At 43.7% G+C, this 25299-nt stretch overlaps 1 long non-coding RNA gene across 1 annotated transcript; it reads right to left on the bottom strand.

The window, feature by feature from the left end:
• Window positions 1-1053: 1053 nt before the first annotated feature.
• On the bottom strand, window positions 1054-14246 carry LOC139059414 (uncharacterized). The gene is made up of 3 exons (XR_011514146.1): window positions 13900-14246; window positions 13018-13129; window positions 1054-1349 (listed from the first exon to the last, which is right to left on the bottom strand). It is a non-coding gene; the product is annotated as an uncharacterized lncRNA (long non-coding RNA).
• Window positions 14247-25299: the final 11053 nt, after the last annotated feature.

Here is a 25299-nt window from a genome sequence, read left to right as displayed (position 1 = left end):
CTCACTTAAACAGTAATGCAAGCAGCAATTAAGTTCACCATAGAATTGGAATCTTAAGGCCAACTGTCATTCTTGGACAGCCTCGTGCAACCTAAAGGGCCAAACCTGTTATTTGAGGTGTTTAGGAAGCTAACTCACACGAGGCGCTACCTAAACTACACACTGGTGCACCCTGCTTCGCAAATGAGGTCTGTTGTCTGCTCTCTCCTTTGTTGGGTGAAAAATGTGTGCACAACAGCAGAAGACCACATGGCAGACAATTCACTTGTGCACTGGGAATTGATGGCTTGTGGATACCCTGAGTTCTCCATTGACACAGTAGGGTGCCAGCTGGCTTGCGCAGTACCCACCCACCCTGAACTCCCGAAAGATGGGCTTCAATACCATATGTCCCCTGCATAAGCAAGGCCCTTGCATGCGTTGTGGTCATATGATGTGGAGGCTGTGCACATTCCAAAATTTAAACACGAGCTCGTGCATGTGAAAGACCGTACGGAAAAAAAACAAGTTCCCAGGCGTAGTGTAGGGCCTTTGGTATGCGAACTGTCAGTATGTCTACATCGAAGAAACCGGTAACTCCTACAAAAGACTTAAACAGCACAGGAATGATGTCCAGAAACGAAACTTTGCATCGAATGCCCTGGCCGAGCACTGCGCAACTACGTCACAATTAGCTAGGAAAAATATCGCTCGATTGTTAAGGAATGAAATCATTTTACGTGTCGTTATCTTGAATCTCTAATCATCCGTGTCCATGTATGCCAAGTACCTTAATCGTGTTTTGAGCTGCAGATAAGAACGCTACCTACTCTGCTGCTGGTTTCATTGTGAACAAGTCTCCCGTGGGAAGCCAAAACATAAATATATATTTTAAACCATTTTAGTTGCGTTTGCTTAGTCCTGTCATTTCGCATGGCCCCCACGACTTCAAATTAATGAGGTTTACTGCATGTACACATGTTTGCAATTACACGCTTACTTAATTTCTCTCAGCATGTCTGCTAGGCTACGGTCAGGGGCACCACATCTCGAAAGATATGCAACAAGTGCATCTGGAAAATTAATCATTTCACTGTTATACATGTATTGTTACAAACATAACACAAACAAATTTGAAACAATGTCGATGATACTGTCCACAGCTTCCAATTTATGGAGGCTCAATGCCGGCTTCTCAATGACATTGCGGTCGTTCAGAAGGCACCACCAAAGAGCCCCTGTGATGCTCCTATCCTGAGTGCCAGAACTCCCCACACCAGTTTCGCCAGTTCTTTGCAGAACACGGAGTCCTAGCCATGGCACTAGAGCAGGTGCCACTCCTCATCAATGTATACATTTCCTAGGTGTACCTGCAATAAAAGGGCAGATGCATGTTAAGACTGTTTACGTGTGGGAACGTGAAAGCATCTTTAGTGAACCAGATGGCTGCAATGTGACGTGCACAATATAACACACACAGTAGGCACACCTTAAAGGGACTGACAACCGATTTATAAGGACCTAGTTCTTGGCACAACACAAAGCTCACCCTCAGTAGCGTTTACATCTGCAACGGTTACTTCCAAAAGCACATGGATATTGTGGCATCACAGAAGTGTCCTTGTTTCACACCCCAGGTTCTATTCCCACCCAGTCTGCCAAAATTTCTCATTAAAGCAGCTAATTTGCTTTGTTTACAGGAACCTGAGAAATCTGACATCAAGCATTTTTTATGCATTTTTATTGTTTGTGCAATCGGCCATTGGTTTTATGTCAATAACTGCTGGCAGCAAGAAGTATGTCCAGTAGCATTAGTGTAGGGGCTCCACACAAAATTATATGGCTTACCTCTGTTTGAAAGCAATCTTTAAAGAGACTACACAAGCAATACATAACCAGTTTCAGTGAGCCCAAGTTGACTTTCAGTTTTGTGAAGCGTAGAAAGTGGTACAGGTTGTACGGCATGGTGTTGCAGCACAAAGAACTGGAAAAAGAAAGGTTCTAAAGGACAGAAAAAAGGGAAAGACGGCGACACACTCAACTGTTTATTAGACACGAAACTTGCTACATATATATGCGCGCACTCTCGACATCAGGGGAAGAAAAGAGCAAGTGTCAGGTCATCTTGTTTGCGTCAAACCCAACAATTTCTTTTTGCATCATATAACAAAACAGGTGTTTGACTAACACACGCTTGACCAGTTATACGAGTGTGATATGCCTCTAGCAGTTCCTGCGCAGTTTTATCGCTACTCTTACCTAGGATTATCACCACAGAAAAACGTGGCTTACAGTACAGCAGCACGGTATACAATACGCAGAAAAAATGGGCGTTCATATGCGCTTTTAAGTTGTTTGCATGTTCCCTCATTTAGTCGTTCACACAACGGCCAGTCTGCCCGATGTAGGTTTTCCTGTAACTTAGCGGTATCTGGGAAACCACAGCAGTGGAACACTTTTCCACGTAGCACTTTGCATGTTTGAATGTACGTCTGCACTGCACACTCTATGATTCGGGGACATAGGCAAGACAGCTTGTTCGAGGAAGAAAACAACAAGTACCTCATACCTGTTCACCGCCTTGAGGCTGTGGCTCACCCTGTGGTAATAAGGTGCCACCTGAGCCTTTCTTTGGGAATCGTGCTTACTTCCCTCACTCCCCTTCAGATTATTGTTACATCTGAGTTGCTGCAGCGAGGTTTCTGCCACTAGGTGACGACCGAATGAGGAAATATGGAATTTTAAAAGCTGCTGGACATGATGCTTGAAACTAGACAAAAAAGCTATGTGGAAAAGCGGTCCACTGCTGTGGTTTACCAGACACCGCTAAGTTATGGGAAAACCTGTGTCGGGCAGATGTGAGGGAACAAAAACAATTAGAAAAGGGTATGACCACCCATCTCACTGCACATTGCAAATCGTGCTCCTGTAAGCCACGTTTTTCTGAGGTGAGAATCCCAGGTAAGAGAAGAGATAAAACCGCGTGGGAACTACTTGAGGCATATCACATTCGGATCAGTAGTCAAGCATGTGTTAGTCAAACATATGTTTTTATATGATGTGGAAATGAAAATGTTGGGTTTCACACGAACAACATGACCTGTCACTTGCTCTTTTTGCTGCTCCTGATGTCAAGAGTGTGCGCAATATATATGTAGCAAGTTTTGTGCCTAATAAACAGTTGTGAGTGTAGTGCCATCTTTCTTTCCCTTCTTTCTGTCCTTTCGTATCTTTCTTTTTGCAGTTTGTTGCACTACAACAGCATGGCATTTAGCAAAGACCAACTCGCTCAAGAGAAAGTTACTGTGGTGTTGTACGGTTTGTACCATCCAATCAGAAGAGCTCTCTTAGTATCCGCCTCTGATCACCCTCTAAGCAATTAGTGATAGCCAAAATACAGCTTGTATCTCTACAACTCTTTGCTTGTGCTGTTAGGCTATCATTACATAAACTATAAATGCAGAAGTACATATTAGCATGCTTTATGAAAAGCCAGAGTAGTACTATACTGACTGGATGTGACATAAATGGTAAGAATGTTCTGGCTGGAAACATTTTGAGTTTATCAACACTGACTGACGAGTAACTGAGAAAGTTGGTGCATGTTCATGTTTAACTTTTGCGTACAACACAAGGAACAGAAGAGAGACCACAGGGCACAAAAGCTACCAATTCAATGTTTAAGTGTTTATTTTATGGGAAGGAATACAGAAAATATTTACACTGCATGTGCACTTGTACTGCACAAACGTTCTTTTAGAATGAGGACAAATGTTGCATAACAAATAGAATTAGAAAGCACGGAGTGATTGCTATTCTGTGTCATTTAGAGAGTGTTCCTCTTTTTCACGCCATCATAATGAGAGCGGACTGACACGTCCCAGTATTTAAGTGATATTCCTTACTGTTATTGTTGGCCATTCAGTTACCAGAGGTGAACAAGACAGATGAACAATCTAAATCTGATTCATAGCATCACTAATGTCAATGCATTGTCATGTGGGACATATGGTGCTCTCCTGGGTGCATGTTGAGGCACCAGCCAGTCTGCCCAATGTACATTTGACCAAATATACAGATGATCAAAGGAATAGACTACACTACTGCTAACGAACACAAGACAAATTTGGTGGTATCTTTAACTAAGCAAGCCTCCCTATCCCTAGCCTGGGTGCCTTTCTCAATTCGCTTGTAGATTGCTTGCTAGGGATACACATTTGTACACACATACATACATATACACATGTACAACAGTACACAAGTGAATTGAGAAAGGCGAGCAGGCGAACGAGGTTTCCTTGGTTAAAGCAAGTTTGTCTAGTGTGTGCGAGAGGCAGTGTACTGTATTCCTTTCACATGTGGTCAAATGTACACAGGGCAGACTGGCCATAGCTAAATGTGCCAAATGTGTGCCAAAACAATCACCAGTATGCTCGTCCAACTAGGCCGTGCATTGCCGCGATAGGGCCTCAGGCTAAATTAAGATTGTTCATCTGTTTCCACCCACGGTGAAGAATTGACGAGAGAAATCAGTGAGGCGTGCCACATAAATAAAACGTGTGAGCCAGCCCTCATTGCCAACGCAAAAAAAGCGTCCTTTCTAGATGACAAGGAATAGAAATTATTCTGCACATATTTACTTTTCTTTTTATCGTGGTTTAATTCCTTTATATCACAACTTACATCTTCCCTCTGAAAGAACTTGTGCACAATATAAGCACATATCCAGTGATATTGTTATTTTTAATCCTTCCATGAAACTAAAGAGACAGTTGTTAGCAGCAGTCATGTTGTTTGGTCTCCCTTTCCTCCCTGTGCAAATTCTGTCCTGAAAAGTTACATGAACTGAACGGCAAACTCATAAGGACACTACAAATTTCAACTAGTGAACACAGCTGGTTCTCAGAAAATGCACGAATACGGTGATAGGTATGTGTTGGCATAGTGGAGCACGCTAACTTTGACACTACTGCAATACTTCAGCTGTCACACGACTACAGTGCTTAAGAGACCACAGAAGTGTAAGTGCACAACAAAAAAAGCAGGTGCATCAACCATAAATTTGACTTCAGCAAACACAACATAGGCTGCTTCGTGTGGCTAAAACACTAGCTAATATGTAGAAAGTATATGTATGCACAGGTATACTTAGCTATACATACTCACCCATCCAACTTAAAAACTTATTATGAGTTGCTGTGCATTTGATGCTTGCTCTAGACACTGGTGGTTACAACAAAGATACGTTTAGAATGAGATAAAATGCTTTCATCTGCCCAGTAATCGAAGTTTTACGGATAGCATTATAATTTAAACTTGCTGGTTGAAGATATTCTGACCTCAACAGCACCAAGCAAATTGAATAGAAGAATGCCCACTGTGCTGACCAAATACATAGTGTGAAACAGAACACATGAAAAGGGACCCAAAGTATTAGAAATTATTCATGACAGCTGTTGAATTAGGGCTTGTTGGTTGATTATCACTATTAAAATTACAGAAGTGCCAATCGGAATGTTCTATGTGGTGGAGTTGAAATTCAATTCATTTTATTAGCAACAACGAGCAAATGCTACAGCAAAAGCAACGAGATAATTGAGCACTATGTACGAAATAGTGTTCTTTAATGATTGAGCATCAATACACGGATCTATCAGCTAACTATGTGATCTATACTGTGTTTACTTAAGGTGAAATATAATGTAACTGGACATAGACTCTTAACTGCTACAATGCCTATTTGCATGAATGGGCATAGCTTGCCAAAAATTTTTTTAATGGGAGAGAAAAAAATCAAGCTTACTAGAAAACACCTCAGTACAGCAGTAACGTCATCAATACTTCCTTTTGGGAGAGTTGGTTCATCTCGAAACATATGGGTAACAGCACAAACAGACCACAAGAAGGCAGACACGTACACGCAGTGCTGACTAACAACTGATTTTATTGGCAAGGATAGCACACCTTGCGTGTCTCAGCACACCTTGTGGGTGTCTCACATAACTTGAGCCAAGAATTTTTTTTTTAATGAAAGGCACGTTGGAAGTGAACTGAACCGAATGCATACTATTCGCAATAGCCTATAGCAACTCCTACAATCCTTTGTTTTCCCCATAACTCACCAATTAATTAAATTTAATTACCCAACTCTTTAATTATTGGCTGAGGACCCCAAGTATGGCACACAGATTTGTAGAGCCCGTTCAGAAACCACCAATTGAGTTGTTTGCTTTACGATATGTCTCACATAGTCATTTCTTCTGAGTTGCAAAGAAAGCCCGCAAAATATGAAACAAGGCACGTGACAGAGTGCTTGCGCAGTGGTATTGTGCTCCTCTCAAGCGTGCCTTCGGTGAACAAGGTCGGCTCCCGTCGGATGATGGCGAAAATGCATGCTGCAGGCGGAGCGGTGCCAATGAGATAAAGAATGCCCTGCCACTTTCTCGTCACCAGTCACGATGCAGCCAACCTTGTTCACCGAACACACGCTTGAGAGCAGCACAATACCATTATGCTCCATCACGTGGCCTTCTTCATATTTCATGGGCTTTCTTTGCAACCCGGAAAAAAAGGACTACATGAGACATTTAATAAAGGAAAGAATTCGATCGGTGGTTTCTGAAGGTGCTCTACAAATCTACAAATCTGCGTACCATACTTGGGGTCCTCAGCCAATAACTAAATGTTCTGTAATTAAACTTATTTAATTAGCAAGTTATGGGGAAAACAAAAAAATTGTCTGAGTTACTATGGGCTATTGTGAATAGTATGGGTTTCGTTCAATTCCCTTCACACGCGCCTTTCATTTTTAAATTGAAATTTCAATTTAAATTTTTAAATTTCAATTTAAATTTCATTTTAAATTTAAATGCTTGGCTCACGTTATGTGGGACACCCTGTATATGCCAGAGTGAAGCAAGGGAAATGAAAGGGAAAATCATGCCGAGGGTGACAGCGTGCCAAGTTCACAAGCGCAATGAAGCCAACCAAACACAACAAAACGCAAACAATTATTTTCCTTTTCCTTTGCAATCTGAAGCCCCAATAGCCACACCCAGAAGATCAGATTCAGCATCAAAGAGAGCAAAGTGTGGGGTGCTAAAACAGTTGCTACCGAATTTTCTAATGTGCAAGGCTTTTAAACTGATGCGCGTAGTCTTGTCACTGCTCTTTCCTAGAATCGTCGTGACTTTCAACTAGGCCACACAATCCGTATACTTGCTAACGTGTGCAACTAAATGTGCATTTTTCTCATCTAGTGCTTTTTTTTCAGTTTTTGTGGGTGTTCCCCTGAACGGTCATTGATACAGCGAGCAATTTCACGGACAGAAAACATCCCACATGACATGGGGATGCAATACACCACTCCAGTGGAACATTTTACTAACGGCGGTAGGTGGTTCTTCTGGCATTACATATACATTGACACAACTTTCCCAGCTTATTTCGGGCATAGAAACAAATTGGCACACCGTGCCTACTTGCCACCTTAAGATTGTGGGAAAGATTATGGATGTAAGGGACCACCTCTGCCTTAGGTGCCTTCAGTTGATCCTCAACCATTGTACTTCCACATCCACACTTGAACTTTTCAAGGAGGACTTTTGAAATGGCAGTCAAGACCGAGATGGGGAACCCTGCAGCTAAAAGACGGCTTACCTGATTATGAAAACTGAGCTTAATCTGATGTGGGCACGATTTTTGGAGAGCCTATTTTTTACGCAACGCCTGTATACTTCTCGTAATTGTCTTGGAGAGTGCCGAGTGAAAGGGCAGCAATTCCTTAGCCCGTGGGTTGGAGGCCCAGCCAACATGTCTATCACTGAACGTGATCTTTAGGTATAAAACCTAAAATTGAAAGGTCCGGGAGTTCAAGGATGAAAGGCAACCCACGTCCATGTTTGCTAAATATAGATAACACTTTGCCTACTGTAGAGGGGTAGGTGAAGGTGGGCTGCTGTTTATAAAAGCACCAAATAAGTGTCAACATGCCTAAAAATTTTTAAAACTGGCCCCCCATTAAACTCTTGTTCCAGTGTGTTGTCCACCTTGACCTGAAAAATTTCACAAAGAATAGGGGCTACGCAAGACCCTATGCAGATGCCATCGCACTGCAAAAACAGCTGCTTGTCAAATACAATAAAAGCCGAGTTCAAATAAAACTGCAATAAAGATAGAAAATTATGAACGGCCAAACCAACGGTGTTCTGGAAGGATACGTCGCCGTTATCTTCCATGCACTTTTTGTCACATGCTAGCAGTTGATTCTGTGGAACAGAATAAAACAACTCCTGCACGTCTTCCGAAAAACCGAAACCAACATGATCATTTCCCTCTAAAAACTGTACTACTGCGACTGATTTTTTTAAAAGTAATGGGTCGTTTAAAGCTAGCGCCTTGAACTTCTTTAGCAAAAACTGGCTAACACACTTCTGCCACGACCCTGTTCACTTACAATAGTGCTAAACGGAACTTTCGGCGTATGTGTCTTGGCTCTGAAAACCCCCCTCAAACTGTTCCCTCTGCTGTTAGATATGTCCCTGGCAAACTTTCCAAGGCATAATTGCTTACAAAACTCAACGTACTTAATTTTTCCTCGCACTTCACTTTTCTCTCCAGGGACACAGTTCTTATTAGCCGCTACCAAAAAATTTTTCATTGCAAATTCCCTTGGATAACGTATGTGATTCCGTCTGGTCCTGGTGTCGACGTTACCCATCTTGGCATCGAATCATGACGTCTTCTTCTATCTTATAATATGATGTGGGAGACAGGAAATGTTCCAGATTCTTGGAAATGCAGTCGCGTTGTAGGCCTGCTTAAACCGGGGAAATACCCTAACGAGCTCTCCTCCTACAGACCGATCGCCTTAGCCAGTTGCGTCTTAGCCAATGTCAGCGTCATGGGGGACGTCCATATACCAGAGAAGATTATGCAACATCTGCAGAAAGGATCCAAATTTGGGCTCCAAGCTGATTTCCTGCGCATGATATCACTGCAATGAATCGAAAAGTGGCCACTCAGGAAAAGATGATAATCGGGACAGCTGCCTTCTTGAAGGTACTGACTGCCTGCGAAAGTTTGCTCCAAAAACCCCGGACTAGTACCGTACTAGATTCTTGAATGACATCTTTCTTTAAGGGTAACAACCTGATGCTTATGCAAGCTGGCAAATGGTGGGTTCATTGTTTTACCCAAGGGAATTTACAATGAAAAAGGTTTGGTAGCGGCTAATAAGAACTTTGACCCCGGAGAGAAAAGTGAAGTGCAAGTAAAAACCAAGTTCGTTGAGTTTTGTAAGCAAGTAGACCTCAAAAAGTTTGCCAGGGACATATCTAACAGCAGAGGGAACAGTTTGAGGGGGTTTTTCACAGCCAAGACACGCAAGCCCGAAGTTCCGTTTAGCACTATTGTTAGTGAAGAGGGATCGTGGCAGAAGTGTGTTTGCCAGTTTTTGCTAAGAAGCTCAAGACGCTAGCTTTGAACGACCCATTTCTTCTAAAGCAATCAGTCACAGTAGTAGATTTTAGAGGGAAATGATCATGTTGGTTTCGGTTTTTCAGCAGACGTGCAGGACTTGTTTCATTCGGTTCCGCAGGATCAACTGCTAGCGTGTGTCAAAGACTGCATTGAAAACGGCGACGTATCCTTCCAGAACACTGTCGGTTTGTCTGTTCATAACTTTCTATCATTATTGCAGTTTCATTTGAACTCTACTTCTATTGTGGTAATAGTTCTGCAGAAACCCGCAAGGTGGAGATAAGTAATTAATTATAGGAAAATTAGAAATGAGACATCCACCCAATCAGTAGGGTAGCAGATGTCAATCGTAGCAATTAATTGTTACGATTGACATCTGCTACCCTACTGCCTGCTAGCCATCGGGTTAGCTCAGCTGGTAGAGTGGCTGCCCTGGAAAAGCAGTGGTCCTGGGTTCGAGTCCCGGACTAGGACGAATTTTTCTTCAACTGCGAGGCTTTTCTTTAAGGAACCCGCATGGGTTTCCTTTGTAGCAATTGCTACGATTTGGTGGATACCTCATTTTCCCTAAATTAACTACATTTATTGTATTTGACGAGTAGTCATTTCTGCAGCGCGATGGCATCTGCATAGGCTTGTGCGTAGCCCCTATTCTTCCTGACATTTTTCTCGCCAAGGTGGAAAATGCACTGGAACAGATGTTTAATGGATGCCGGTTTTAAAGTTTTTTGGGTATATTGAGAATGTTTTAGTGCTTTTAAAGAAGCAGCCTACCTTCCCCTACCCCTCTACATTAGGCAAAATATTTTCTATTTTTAGCAAACATGGACATTGGTTGCGTTTCACCCATGAACTCCCGTACCTTTCAAGTTTACAGTTTTTAGACCTAGAAATCAAGTTCTGTGATGGACATGTTTGCTGGGGCTACTACCGACGAGCTAAGAAGGAGTTGCTGCCCTTTGACTCGGCACACTTCAAGACAATTAAGAGAGGTATAGCGGTATTGTGTATGGCATCAGCTCTCCAAAAATTGTGCCCACATCAGATTAAGACCACGTTTAATAATCAGGCAAGCCGCCTTTGGCTGCAGGATCCCCGTCTTGGTCTTGACTGCTGTTTCTGAAATCCTACTTCCAAAATTCAAGTGAGGATCAGGAAGTACAATGGCTGAGGATCAATGGAAGGCACGTAAGACAGAGGTGGTCCCTTACATCCATAAATTTTCCCACAATCTTAAGAGGGTGGCAAGTAGGCACGGTGTGCCAATTTGTTTCTCTGCCCCAATTGAGCTGGGAAAGTTGTGGCCACATATCTGTGACGCCAGAAAAAGTGGATGCCAGAAGAACCACCAACCGCCGTTAGTAAAATGTCCACTGGAGTGGTGTATTGCATCCCCACGTCATGTGGCATGGTTTACGTCGGCGAAACTGGTCACTGTGTCAATGACCGTTTAGGGGAACACGCTCAAAAAGTGAAAAAAAAGAAACAACCAGATGATAAATATGCACATTTAGTTGCGAACGTTGGCAAGTATACGGACTGGGTGGCCTGGTTGAAAGAGACGATTCTAGGAAAGGGCAGTGACAAGACCGCACTCATCAGTTGAGAAGCCTACCACATTAGAAAATTTGGTAGCAGGTGCTTTAGCACCCCTTCTCTTGCTCTCTTTGATGCTGAATTTGACCTTCTGCATGTGGCTACTGGGGGGGGGGGGGGGGGGCTTCAGACGGCAAAGAAAAATAATTGTTTGCATATTGTCGCGCTTGGTTGGCTGTATTGTGCTTGCGTGGTTAGCACGCTATCACCCTTGACATGTTTTCCCCTTCATTTCCTTTGCTTCACTGGCATATATAAGGTTGCTATCCTTGCCAATAAAACCAGTTGTTTGCCAGCACTGTGTGTATGTGTCCCCTTTCTTGTGATCATGTTTGTGCTGTTACCCATATGTTAGAGCAGTAACTGCAGCACAGTGAATAATGATCATTTCAAAAAGTTCAGGCTCATCAAATGTGTATTTGCGAGTGGCAGTTATTCTGGGGACAAGAGATAAATAATTGCAAATATGAATGTTAAACAATGGTAAGCACACCATGTGCTTAGACATGCAACATAGTTGGCCCACTACACTTTGAATTCTTATGTGCACAGAAACTGCACAAGCGTGTAGAATAAACAGAAAAGAAGATGGAAATAAAGGCTGCAGCATAGGAAACAGTTTCAAAACAATAAAGCCAAAATATAGAGTGAGAAATACACCGTGTACTAAGCAAAAATAATAACTTTTAGGCTTTTAGTGCACAAAAAGGGACGAGAGACAGAGGTACGACACGGACACAGCGCTAACTTCCAGCAATTGTTTTATTCTACAAAGCGGTACACATATGCACTGGTTTCTAATCAAATGAGACAGCAACGAGACATGTGTAATGGAAAGTTAAGATGATATCGAAGATGAAAAAGCGACCATACATAGCCAAAAAAATTTTGTAATTGCAAGATTAGAATGCCATCTCCATCAAGCCACCCTCTGTGATACGTTCAAAAAATCTAATTTTTTTTTTGAAAGATCGAATGAAGGTGCGCTAACACGAGCATTCCCCAAACTAGCGATCTTCGCTGCTTCAATAATCTGTGTTAGCATGCCCCTTCAATCGATCTTTCAAAAAAAGAATTAGATTTTTTGAACGTGTCACAGAGGGTGGCTTGATGGAGATGGCATTCTAATCTTGCAATTACAAAATTTTTTTGGCTATGCATGGTCGCTTTTTCATCTTCGATATCATCTTAACTTTCCATTACACGTCTCGTTGCTGTCTCATCTGATTAGAAACCAGTACATATGCGCATGCGTACGCTGTTGCCTGTTACCTATATGTATGTGTACCACTTCGCAGAATAAAACAATTGCTGGAAGTTAGCGCTGTGTCCGCATCGTACCTCTGTCTCTCACCCCTTTTTGTGTGCCAAAAACCTAAAAGTTATGGAATACCAACATGCCCAAACCTACGCTCTTTCAAAAATTATAAAGGGAAAATCAGACAGAATTTGTCAGCTGTTGACAAATTTGACTTCGCCCTACCATTTGCTAGTTGCCTGGTTAGTTTAGATGGTAGAGCGGCTGCCCCGAAAAGACAGTGGTCCCAGGTTCAAGTCCCGGACCATGACGAATTTTTCTTGAACTTCGAGGCTTCTCTTTTGAGGAACCCGTACAGGTTTCCTTTGCAGCAGTTGCAACGAATAGGTGGATGTTTGATCTTCCCTTTATTAAGTACTTCTCTCCACCTTGCGGGTTTCCGCAAGAACTATTCTGTCAAACAAAAATGAAATTTAAATTGCATCCAAGCAATTGATGCAAGAAAAAATACTTAATAACAGGACATGTTAGATCTAGTTTTATATAGAAAACAATATGTGCATAACAGCTATGAAAACAAATAAGCAGCAAGTTGCAAAAATACTTAGCCTACTTAGTAAGCTGTGTTGAGTAATATGTTGATAAACTTATCCACGAATGATACCGAGGTCCTACTCTTTGGAACACATACACATCATACATACCTGAACCAAGCAATCAGATTACACACTGCGCTATGGCAGTCATCCAAGATTTCCCTGCATTTCTGCTGGCTCCTCCATTATGTGGACACTGGTGTGGGTTACGCCCTCGCCACTACAAAATCAGTTCGGAAAGTTCGCAGTTAATTTATAGCAGTGGCACATTAACGCTGTCACAGTGTGAACGCATGCAAGGAGCATCTAAAAATAGTCACGAAAATAATGTTTGCAATAATGAAGGGTGGCAACAGAGGGACCCCTTCATCACCGTAAAATTTTTAACACACACACAGCAGCAACACATTACAAAGAAATCTTTGTTTACATACCAATTCAATTTTTTCATGACTTAGTTTAAGCAACTGTCTCGTGTCATGTTTAGTTACGCATAAGTTATGTCAACACATCTTGTCTTAAAAATTTTTAGTAAGCTGTACCAGTTGCAAGCTTTGACTGCTTACGTTTTTTTTTCTTTCTAAAACTGCTCGTAAATTCAGGACCGCGTAAGCAGAGATTATTTACAACGTAGAAGCATTTATACGCGAAGAAACGTCATTGCAGTTAGAATCTATCAAGATGCAGATGAGCGTTGTTATGCAACTTAAGCAGAAAAGCGGGAGCTCACGCACAGGCGCACATAATGAACACGATTATTTCCGAACGTAATATTTCTCAACGGAAGAAAACGCTTATAATCATTTTCAATTTCGCATTAAGACAATAAACTTGCCTAGCTAAATTCTGACAACCAGCGCTCAGCAAGCATCAGCACGGGTTCCACTGTTGCCGTGGCAGTTCTATTGATTCTATTTTACGCTCGTGCACTCTGTGCACACGCGAGAAGCACGCACAATACACGTGTAGTTAGCAAGCACGATTACTTACCTTTTGAATGGTACGACGCGGTCGAAAAGCGCTCTCCAAGTTGCTGGTGCTGCGTCGACAACCAGCCTACACGCCGTGACGTAGTGGACGAGCTGAGGCACGCTAATAATACACATTATTTCTTTGCGACGTCCAGCGAACTTCCCACAACCAGACACAAAAGAGAACGCACTCCAGGGCATGAAAATCGTTGGTCCCCATTTGCCTGGCACGCCACGCATATGGTGAGTTTTCAGAGAGACACAAGCTATCTTCTGGCACTTCTGTGTTCGCGAACCAAGTCACATTTCGTTACACCAAACACAAAACCACACGATTAGACAAACACATCACCACGGCTCCCGCAACCGACCGGCGACCGGCAGTTGCGAAATAGAGAGCAGTGTAGACGAATGAATGCTATGAGCGTCTCCTTTGAAACAGGGTGGTGGGTTGCGCCACCAACCGATCGCATGGGGCGAGCGTCATTTGTATACCTGTGCGGTTGTGTGGCCCCCGTGATGCATTAATAATAACCAGTACGCACTCATTTTGTGCCGTATTGCGCCCAACTACGTATAGTTGCGAGAGAAAAAACATTGAAGCGTCTATATTGCCCGCTATACTTCACTGTAGAAAAAAATTTTATGGCGTATTTTCGATTTTGAACAACTGCCATGTGCAGCCAGCAAAAGTATGGCCTCCGAGATCTGCACTTCAAGTCAGCTGTATTGAAGTTTTTTCATGACGTTATGAGCTCCTGCCCGTGCTACGTGCGTTGTCACTTCGTTTTAAATAACTTTCTGCTGTCGTCAACATCAACTGTAGCCTCAGGAATTGTTGACACGGTATCAGATGTACGCTTGGGCAGCGTGCGATGTTTCCGTGCGTGTTGTAACTGTTTCTGTCGGAAAGCATCAAATCTAGCAGGGTTCATCACTCGTCTAGCGCAGGTTACGCCGGTGTCGTCCGCATTTGCTTTCATGCCGGTGTATTCAATGTGCGCGGGTTGCGCGCCTGTCGCCCGTGCCTTCTGTGTTTATCGTGCGACTCACGAACATTCCTCAGAAAAAAACACATATCTCTGCAGCGTACATGTGTCCTACGTGGTGTGTGCTAGAAATGTGCGGTGGTGTACGATGTTTTTGCAGCCAAGTGGCTGCAGTGCGTTCCAGCGAATAAACGCGATTACGTAGTGTTTCCTCGTTATCTTTGTGATTTACCTGCATCTGCGATAGAACCCACGAGCCGTTTGCATGACCTTGCATTGTGATTGTGGAATTTTGTATTTTGTTTGCCTTCTTCAATGAGTGGCCTTTTATAGACGTTCTTGCTTGATAATAAAAAAAAGAAATATCTGTAATGGGACTGAAATAATCCGGCTTTTTATTCCTTGAAAATTGGCGTGAGTGGTAATTTTACAAGATAATAGCAATCCAGCTCTGGACATCGAGCTGTAAAGCAAAATATTTAAACTTGTTACAGTATGTGAATCCTGCTATGATGTGTCAATATCTCTAGCATGTTCTCAGTGCTGAGGGCTGTGCACTATGTTAAAGGCAGATGTAATTGTCTACTCATCTGAAGTAGTATATATGATTTCTTCATATCATTTGTTCCAACTACAAAAATTTTATGGGTGCACTGTTCACTTCTAGAGTTAAAAAGACACCATGAGATATTACTCAACAGTATGCGTTACAATCTTTCTACATGAATTCAGGAGTATTATATGTTGTGCTGTGCATAGTTACTTTGTACGTACAAAGTATTTATATGAATACACAAAATCTGATTCCTCCATCGCCTGTTGTTTGTAAGTCATGAAGCAAATAAATAATTTCAGCCTGCACTGATTGCTTGCAGTATACTTGATATTCAAATGTTTTCTAAAAATCTGCGACAAGAATGATCTACCTTAGTTTTGCTCCTACTGCTGACATTGATATAGCAATTTCTGTAGAAAGATGTGCACCATGAGCAAAATACGGATGCAAAATAAATAGCTGATTTTGAATCAATTTTTCGAAAGCTGCAATACCATTTATACTTTGCACAATAAGTGCAATGTAAAGGCAATGAAGGTAACTGTAGACTTGTGTTTCGTCATTTGACGGGTAGAAACAATTTCTGGTACCCTATCTGAGCTGATGCAGCAACCTAACCCATACTTCACAGAAACATGGAAAGTTTCTTCACAAGTGACTAATTCACACAGGCTGGGGAATAGGACTAGCATATTTAATGAAATCATTCTGAAACATAATTAATCAGCATTCTAAAGATGAATGGATAGTGGTAACATGGCCAGTGGCTCACAAGTGGTTGTGTTATGCTCCTGTCACACTGGAAATTTTATTGTCATTCGAATCGAACGGCATTAGCATTGAATGACATTATTCGGTTGTTACGCAGCGATATTTAATGCCATTAGAATCGAATTACTTCTGCAATCAAATGAATCTGAAAAAAATCAGTCAGCTTTGCACTTGTGGTGAATGACTAAAATGACATTGAGCATTCATAATTTCAGAAACAGTGATGTAAAGAGATAATTAATTTTGTGTTATTTAAGGCATCTGCTATTTTACTAAAGGAAAGCTGCATGGCAGGCTTTCACAAAATGTTTTTTACTCTCCACCTCAGTGGCGTCTGGCGGCTGTCGCTTTACTAGTCAGTTATACTGCAAGCAGTCGGGCGCCTGTATGGATCTATTTGACAGTCTCGCTTCTTCCTCTGATTGCTTTGTTCGCAATGCAAAGCACACATCAACTAACTGCTTCGGCTACTGCAACCGAGCGTCGTCCAGCACTGCCATGTCAGTCGTATTGTTTGTCTTCAATTTATTGGCTATGGCTACTAAGCTGGTCAAGCCTTGTTTTTGCTTGTAGTGGCTAGAAATTCTGGAATTGGAAGTTTTATATGCGTGTTATTCTGGTGAAGTGAAACGCCATATATATGTTAAAATAAATTGACTTTCTACATAGACATTCTACATATACCTTGCTCTTGTTCTCTCACCAATTTTTTTTGCAATGATTGCCGTTGATATCATGACCGAATGACATCAATTTTTGTTGTGTACCACCACCACAGGTCGAATGGCATTTATTGCACTGAATGTAATTTGCATCCTATGACATTAAAATGTCCAGTGTGACAGGTATTAGATATGGTATAGCAGCTTACACTTTAAAGGAGTTTCGGTAGGTTAGCATGTTCCATAAGCTAGGGTGAATCGATAAGTACTGGCCCACCTGTCACACGTGTAAAGCTGATGTTATTAAAGCTTAGCCTTAATTTTCTATGTTTAGTTAGATTAGGGCAGTTTGTCTTGGCGTAAGCTTATAGAGATTTCATTCAGCATAGCACATATAACTTTGGTAACGTGAGACACTAGGTTACACTATTCATCATCTCTGGTTACAGTGACGTGATTATGCGTGTGCTGCTTAAATATGTTGGCAGTTTATTTATGTCATGGCCAGACAATGTCGGCTGACGGCAATTTTTCTTGGTTCATTGGTTCTGCAACTGTGCTTAAAGACCACCTCGACCTATATAAGTAGCCAGCTCCAAAGGGCCCGGCGTTATAAAAGTGGCCAGCCTGTCCCTGAGGCACGACGTTAATTAATTTAGTCACAACTCGAGATCCGCGATACAAGTTGACTCGTATATAGGCGGGCAGCACAGCGATCGTGAGTCGCGGTGGTTTGCGTGGCTTGCGTATGTGTTTGCTCATCGCTGCCAACCATGTCAAGACATTTAGTAAAGCAATGTCAAGCCAAGACAGCCAGTGGCATTTTCATCAGACATGACAAAATTGTAGAGACGTTATTGACCTGACGAATATAGGTTCTAAGCCTAGTGGCTCCCAGCGATATCAGCGGCTGCAAGGGGAGCCTAAATAGACGGCACTCCGCTGCGGCGACACTCGCGTTGATAACATCGGGTGGACATAACATCGACACTCGCGTTTAGTAAGATCGTTTTGTCTAAAACGAAGGAGTGCTGAGCATAGACGTTTGTTTGCAGCTTCTTGGCTGCGAGTATTCTGGTCGTGTTTGCAGGGGCTTGTTCCTATATACCACACGAATCGCCGCGGAAACCACTCCGACGCGTTGCAAGGCGGATCGCGCGCAAAGCAGGTGTTTCCCGAACGCGAGGGAGAGCGCCGCCGCTCAAGCATAGAGGCTCAAGTCTGTTGCTTCCAGTGCCTTCCAGTGTGAAACCAGCACGTTTTTTGACACTGGATCGCACATGGGGACGCTGGCGCTCGCTAGGACTGACGGGACACCAGTGAGAACGCTGGGTCCCACTCCGTGGTCCCACTGGACGAGACGCTGGTTCCACTGCCATGACTCTCGGGCGCATTGGTTTGTGCTGTACAGGCGCTGGTTCTCGCTGCAGTTCGCTGGTTCGCACTGGAAACTGCGCTGGGTGTGTTTGTGCCGCGCTGGTTCCAGTGCGCGAGGACGATCGCTGCTGAATATTAAATGCTTTATACAATTTCATCGCTTGATACTAGTCTCTTGTCCTAAATAACGTTATATCTTGGGGTCATAACACTCTATTTCGTGTCGCAGCTTGGTGCAAAGGTGCGTAAGCTGCCCTGCTTATACATGCACATTTGACACTGAAGATCACTCTCGTTTTTTGCATTTTCCCTTTTGACTGGGCGGATAGCTAGATTCTTGAACGAAATCACGCAGACGCAGAGGAAGCCGCGTTTTTTAGTAGTTTGCGCGTAACATGTGACTGGGATTTGTCGCCGTTGTCGCAGTGTTGTGGAGTGGACATGAAATCCAGAAGTTGTTCAGACGCGCTCGAACGGGCCCCGAGTTCGAAGCCTACCGCTGATTGATATTATCGCACCGATGACGAAGTTGAGGCGATTCGCGCGCTTCCACTTTCCCTATTGTACTATAAGAAGGTTCTGGGGCTCAAACACGCATTTTAGCTTTCGCCAGCTACCCGCGCCGAGATCGGTCCCCACCGAAGCTCAGGCGTATCCGCCGAGTCCGTCTGCACGCTATCGGCGCGTCTGGGCTCAGGAACCAACAAGTCTAAACAAGGATACATCACTCCATATTTCAACTTTCGCATCGGTGTTCTTAAGTAAACAGTTTTTTTCTTTCGTGTCTCCGGTGCCAGTACAAGAAGTGATGCGCGCCGATGTGACGCGTCATAAACACAAGCATACGTGCTGTCGCCGAAGGCTGCCATCACTAGCCTGCGCTTCTCTGACGAAGATATATGACTAAACGGACGTGTCAATTGAATCGCATCACTGAACTTAGAAAACGTTGCATATACCATGCCTGAAGAACAAGAAACGGCTATCGAAATCAGTAGTAACAGCCCATACAACTTCCCGGGTCGGCGGTTAATTTAGGACTTTTTTCGTAGTTAAAGTACCTATCGCAAGTGAAAATCGATGGTGTGACACTTCCAAGCATACTACTGAATAAGAAGAGCAACTTTATTTCTCTGGTACAGGCGTGAGTTTTAGTTGCTGGACAATAACGCATTTACTATCTGTGCGAGATGTCCCTCTGTCTAACTAAAATCTAGTAAATTATTCATAACTTCGCACCTGCTGACATGGCGTAGTGGTAAAGTACCGCGCTTGGGGATCTGAAGGTCAATGGATCGATTCCCGATCCGCCTTTTTTTTTTTTCACTAGTACGTTTTTCATTGCTCTTTATAGAATAAAAATATATACACGTTTCCGGGAACCGCGTATTTAACGCGCTAGAGCTCTTTTTCGCACCAGTACGCCGTGTCTGACTACCGCCCCAGCATGCAGCGCGCGACACGGGCCCATAATCTGGCGTTGTTTTGGGTACTGGGTTTTGCAATAAGATTGCCAGGGAAGCGGCAGCGACGGCTGCAGACGACGCAACGAGGAGGCAGCGTGATACATTTCGTCGTCTGTTTCGATTAGTAATCGTCGCTGTGACGGAGAAGTCGCACTTTCTGCTGCAATTTGCTCAAGTTTGTGAACTGCTACCAACAGTTGTATACCACGAATCGTTTTGCGTTCAATGTACAAACGGCGCGATCTCGTTGATTGAGCGGCTGTACACAGCCAAAACATGCCTTGCACAGGCGCACGACATCTTGTCGCATTGGCGTTTTCTCGGACACCGAAAATATTATCGCGGATTTTCAAGCGTACAACCCAGGGAAGACGTCCAGCGCGTTTGAGCAGCGAGTGCAAATAACCTTGACACGTTCACACAAAACACTAATCGGTCGTTGCAGCTACTCGGTGCACTGATGATACGTTCTCTCGGCAAATGATCACATGAAATAACCAGCGAAGGCACTGGAGCTTCACAAGCTTCACACGCACGCGCGCTGACACACGCACGCACGTCGCTATTAACTCCGTGGGGAGTTTTCAACCACGTGACCTGAAACTCCGTGCGGAGTATAATCGTGTCATGTCGTTTTTATACTCCGTTCCTAACCTATCGGAGTATAATGAAGACATATGCCGTCTTCACTCCGCAATGACGGAGTAAATGCTTGGGGCATGGGAGTTATTGGGGCTGATAAGCCGATAAAACTCCCATCTCGGCTAATTTTTGCTTACAGTGTACACTCTCAAGCCATGTGAAGTCAACTACACCATTATTGAAAAGGAAGCTCTTGCAGTCCTTAAAGCAATTCACTACTTCCGTAATTACCTATAAGGTGCGAAGTTTACTTTGTTCACCGATCACCAGGCCCTCACTCATCTCTTGAATATGACCCAACCTAAGAGACGTATCGACAGAAGGGTGAGCTACTTGCAGCAGTCAGCTTTCACCTTCTCCCACTGACCTGGACCCCGTTAGACTGACGCAGATGCATAGTCAGACCGATGATACAGGCCAAGAAAGAACAATTGGAAGAAATGAATGAAGGGGGATTAGACGAAGACACTGAACAATTGATTTTGGTGGAGGGTCGCTATCATATCCCGCCAACGCTAGCTTCCAGGGTGCTTTATTTGTACCACCATATCCCAGAATCTAGAGGAGACGGCGGATTCTGGCACACCTACAACAAGCTAGTCACATGGCCTCACATGTAAGAAGAGGTCAATCAATACGTTTGTTCATGCCACATTTATCAAGTCAACAAAGTGAAATATAAGCAGCCTAAGCACGCCATGATAATACCTTGACACTCGAACGTGCCTTTTGAAGTTATACACCTGAACGTCGCCGAGATGAATAAGAAACGAGGAGTCCGAAAAACGTAAGCTTTTCTTCTGGCCATAGATGAATGTGCGAGGATGGTCGCGGCACTGACAGGAAAAGAAGATGCGAATAGTGTCATCGCCCTTTTCGATGGGATATGTTTAGAACAACCAGGATGATCGTATATGACAACGGTCCAGCGTTCAAGAGTGAAAAACTAGCAAGATGGCCTCAAGACCACAATGTATCAAATTCTGTGCGCCATACCATATCGCGGCGAATGGGCTTGCACAGGGTGCTATACGAGATGTGAAACAATACATCAGTATGTACGATAGTTTCCCTGGTGGATGCAAGTGCTCTTTAGAAGCAGCTCTAAGACATCACAATCGCTCCTATACCAGTGGCTTGGGATGCAGCCCGCAGTTAGCTTCTTCAGGAGAAACCCCTATTCTTCAGGCGGACCGTGAGCTGGGGTCAGAAAATCTCAAGATCGTCGAGGAGAGGAAACAAAAATCGCAGGAGCAGAGGGACCGTAAACGAATGAAAAAAACATTTTGACAAGAGACATTGCTCAGATATCCCAGACATTCAAGTCACCGACCTCGTTCTAGTTAGGAAAGGAGTAAATCCAGTGCCAAATTTTATGGTCCTTACTCTGTGACCAAGACAGCCATTCAGAAAGGAATATTCAGGACTGTGTGGTATATAGGTGAACGTAGCTCAGTTTAATGTGCTTTGATTGGAAACGTTTTTAAGTATTACCCCAGGAGGGGTTAGCAAAAGAAACCCGCAAGGGTGAAGCGGTACGAGCCTTCGAATAGAACATGAAGAATCGCAGCAACCTGGGTACAGGAGCAGAGGAGAAGGAAGTTAGAATAAAGGTACACAATATGGACGCCAGTTCCAGAGCAATGCTTTACGTCGATTTTGTCCTTTAACTAGGAACGCTACAAGAAAAACCTTATCAAACCCAGTTCTTACTACTTCATCAGAATATAAGCACCTGGCATTTCCCTGGCGTAGTGAATCCGGTAACACAAAGATGCTTGAGGTCTCCCACTAAATTGCGTTGCCTCATTGCCTCCCTAAATTTCTACTTACACAGTTCGAGTTTGGTTCCCTTCCCCTGTGCTTGTTTTGTAATCAGGAGTAGAGGATGCATCACTTTCTTCTATCTTGTCGCCACTTTATTCCGGCAAGAAAAAGATTGGATTGTTGGAAATACCTTTTCGAAGACTTGGCCTGGACTTGACGGAACCTCCTATTCTTTTGTTCGGGGCGTACACTTTTGAATCCAGTCACAGGGATGCTTCTTTCGCTGTCCAAAGATTTCTTCCAAGATCCAAACGAATGCCCTGATCAATTTTTTTGTACTTTTTGCCATACGCGTGACACAGAACACTAGGATTTAACAACCCATGTGCCACCGGCTTGCCTTTCCTCTGTGCCTTCGATTGATGCATATCATCCTCTATTATGAGTATTTCGGGGCTAGAACCGCCACCCTCGTTCCTGTCGTCACCTGGACACCCGGTCATCCCCTGGGAGCAATGGATTCAAGCGCTCCAAAATTACATGGTGTTGTCGGTGCCTCCTACCTACCTGCCATGCGTCGGAAGGCGATTCTGCTCAAATTCTTGGGCTTGGAAGGACACCGTATCTTCCAGACTCTCACGTTGGAGGACGACCCGGGTTTTTCGGCTTCGAGCGCCGCCGGATGGACGTTGATTATTCGTGCTCCAAAATGAGTTCGACCGCGCTACTGTCACGCTTGAAGCTCACTACAAAAACTCTGTCAATGTCACCGCAGCGCGTACCGTTCCCGTCGACGTGCACAAGCCCCGTGTGAGACTGTGGTCGATTACGTCAGCGCGCTACGAGGTCTCGTAGGAGCGTACAATTACGGTGACGACATGATACGCGACCAACTCATAGAAAAAAACTACCAGCGAATACCTGCGTCAACGTCTTCTACGAGAAGAGTGTCTTACGCTTCCTCGGGCCCTTACCATTGTGAGACAGCATGATCAAGCATTTAGAGAAGCGATAGAACTTGCACGACATGAAGCACAAGTGCATCACGTTAAAGATACAAACACTTGAAATACGAGACGAAAACACTGTGGTACGTGCACATACTATAAGACGAAAGAATGGTATCGTTGCAGTTCATTGGAACATCTGGCGAATAGCCCTCACTGCAAAGCTAAGAAACATACGTGTCGCAGATGTGAAGACACTTGGAAAAGGCGTGCAAGGGCGCTATAACGTAAAGCTATTCGAAAATTGTCTATTCCAATTCTGCAATCAGCCCTTCGCGACTGGCAACAACTTTTTTGAAGCACCCCTAATTTGCCTGTCTATAACGCGACGTTACGAAAACCGCGATAGGTCCCCATCTGATATAATCCGTACGCACTGGTTATTCGTCTTTGGACCAGACAAAAAAAAATTGTTACTTCTGATTCGACGCCTTTTAGCCATTAACCCCCGGCTGTTGGTCAAAAGTTTTCGGGTTGTACCCACTTTACCTGCCTGTCACACGACGTCACGAAACAGCGAAAACTCACTACGTCAAAGTGACATGTAGGCGTTAAAGATGCATTAGTATGCCGAACAAAACTGACTTTTTTTCTGAACAGCTGCAAGCTGCCCAGCTCCGAAATTAATAAAAGACGGCTGCCGCCGATCGCTCACGCACTGGCTACTCGCACCTGCCGGAGAGTGTGGGTTTATTTGCGTGATAAAAAGAAAAAACCTGTTTGCATGGTCGTGTAACGTTGTCAAGCGCTTTCGGCACGTTTACGACCTCGCTCAGCCAACTTTTCTTTGCTAAGGATCCTATTTAGCGGCATTCTTAACCTTCCGCTGCATGCGGTCGCGATTTTCGACCAGCGTGTAGTAAAACTTTTTGCGTGGCCATGTAACATTTGGGAGCACTCTCAAAACGTTTACGACCGCGTTCTGCCAACTCTTCTTTGCTGAAGATCCGTTTTAGTGTCATTCTTAAACTTCCGTTGCATGCCGCCATGATTTTCGGCCAGCCACCGCCAGCTAAGGAAAGGAAAGCGTAGCAATCGTAGCATCCGGTTATCGATTTTCAGTGCACTGAATCAACCTCATCGAATCCCTCTCCCCTTGAGCTTGCTCCTCGCCTCTTGTCGGCCAATTAAATAAGAGAAGCCGCTGGGTGCAGGCAATGTTATTCGTTTTTTATCAAAACAAAAGTGACCTCCTATAAGCGAGGAGAGCGTTTGATTGGTCTGTTCAGACAACCCTGCTGGTCAGATGCTTGCGTCGGCGTTTACGCAAATTTGACGTCAGGAGATTGGAATAAAAACATATTAGACTCAACATGCCACGGAAGATGACACAGATACAGCGGACACGGATGATCACATAAGTGTTTGTCACATTTGGAACTGAAAGAAAGGCATTTATGCAGTGTTCGAAATTGAAGGAAATTCCATGCCGTGGACTGGATCATCGGTTTCAATCTTAGCCAAAGAACTTCACGACGTCCTTTTGCTACCGTACTTCCTCTGACATCAAGGCCTCTGCAGTTCCTCGATTATTCTAAGCCAGCATTTCCTATAAAAATATGCTTCATTGATAGTTTCCTGTCATGGTCATTGCCCTTCTCTTTTTCTGTGCGTTGTGTCTGGAGAAACAACCATTCTTGGTTTAGATGGTATCGCGTATCTGGATATGAAGATTCAAGGGTCGCCGCTAAGTTGTCTGCTAATGACATAAGAAACTCCTGTGCCATCTTCTGAATTACGTTCCGAGTTCGAGCACTTGCTTGAAAAGCAGCTAGGGACTGCTAAACGTTTCACTCACAAGGTCAGAGTTCGCGCGTCCGTTCGCCCAGTGGCCAGAAAACTGAGCCGGCTACCACTTGTCATTCGTGAGCAAGTCTCGTTAGAAGAACAAAAATTAGAAGCTCAGGACATCATTGATCGCCTCAATTTTTCTGAGTGGGTCTCACCAGCTGTAGCCAGAATAAAGGATGACTCGATTCACATGTGCGTAGACCTACGAGAGCTGAACAAAGCTATAGTAGTGGAAAGTTTTCGCCTGACACACACCGAGGAGCTTTTGTAGATGATGATCGTAGCACTTTATTTGCGCAAGGTCATCTAAGGCGAAAGAGCGCCAGGAGATGCCTTGATTTAGCAAAATTATGAGTTTAAAACTATGATTTAAAATAGAGGCTGTATAGAG

Source organism: Dermacentor albipictus, chromosome 1 (genome assembly GCF_038994185.2).
Source record: "Dermacentor albipictus isolate Rhodes 1998 colony chromosome 1, USDA_Dalb.pri_finalv2, whole genome shotgun sequence".
Lineage (NCBI taxonomy): Eukaryota > Metazoa > Arthropoda > Arachnida > Ixodida > Ixodidae > Dermacentor > Dermacentor albipictus.
This window is presented reverse-complemented; position numbering and strand designations above follow the sequence as displayed.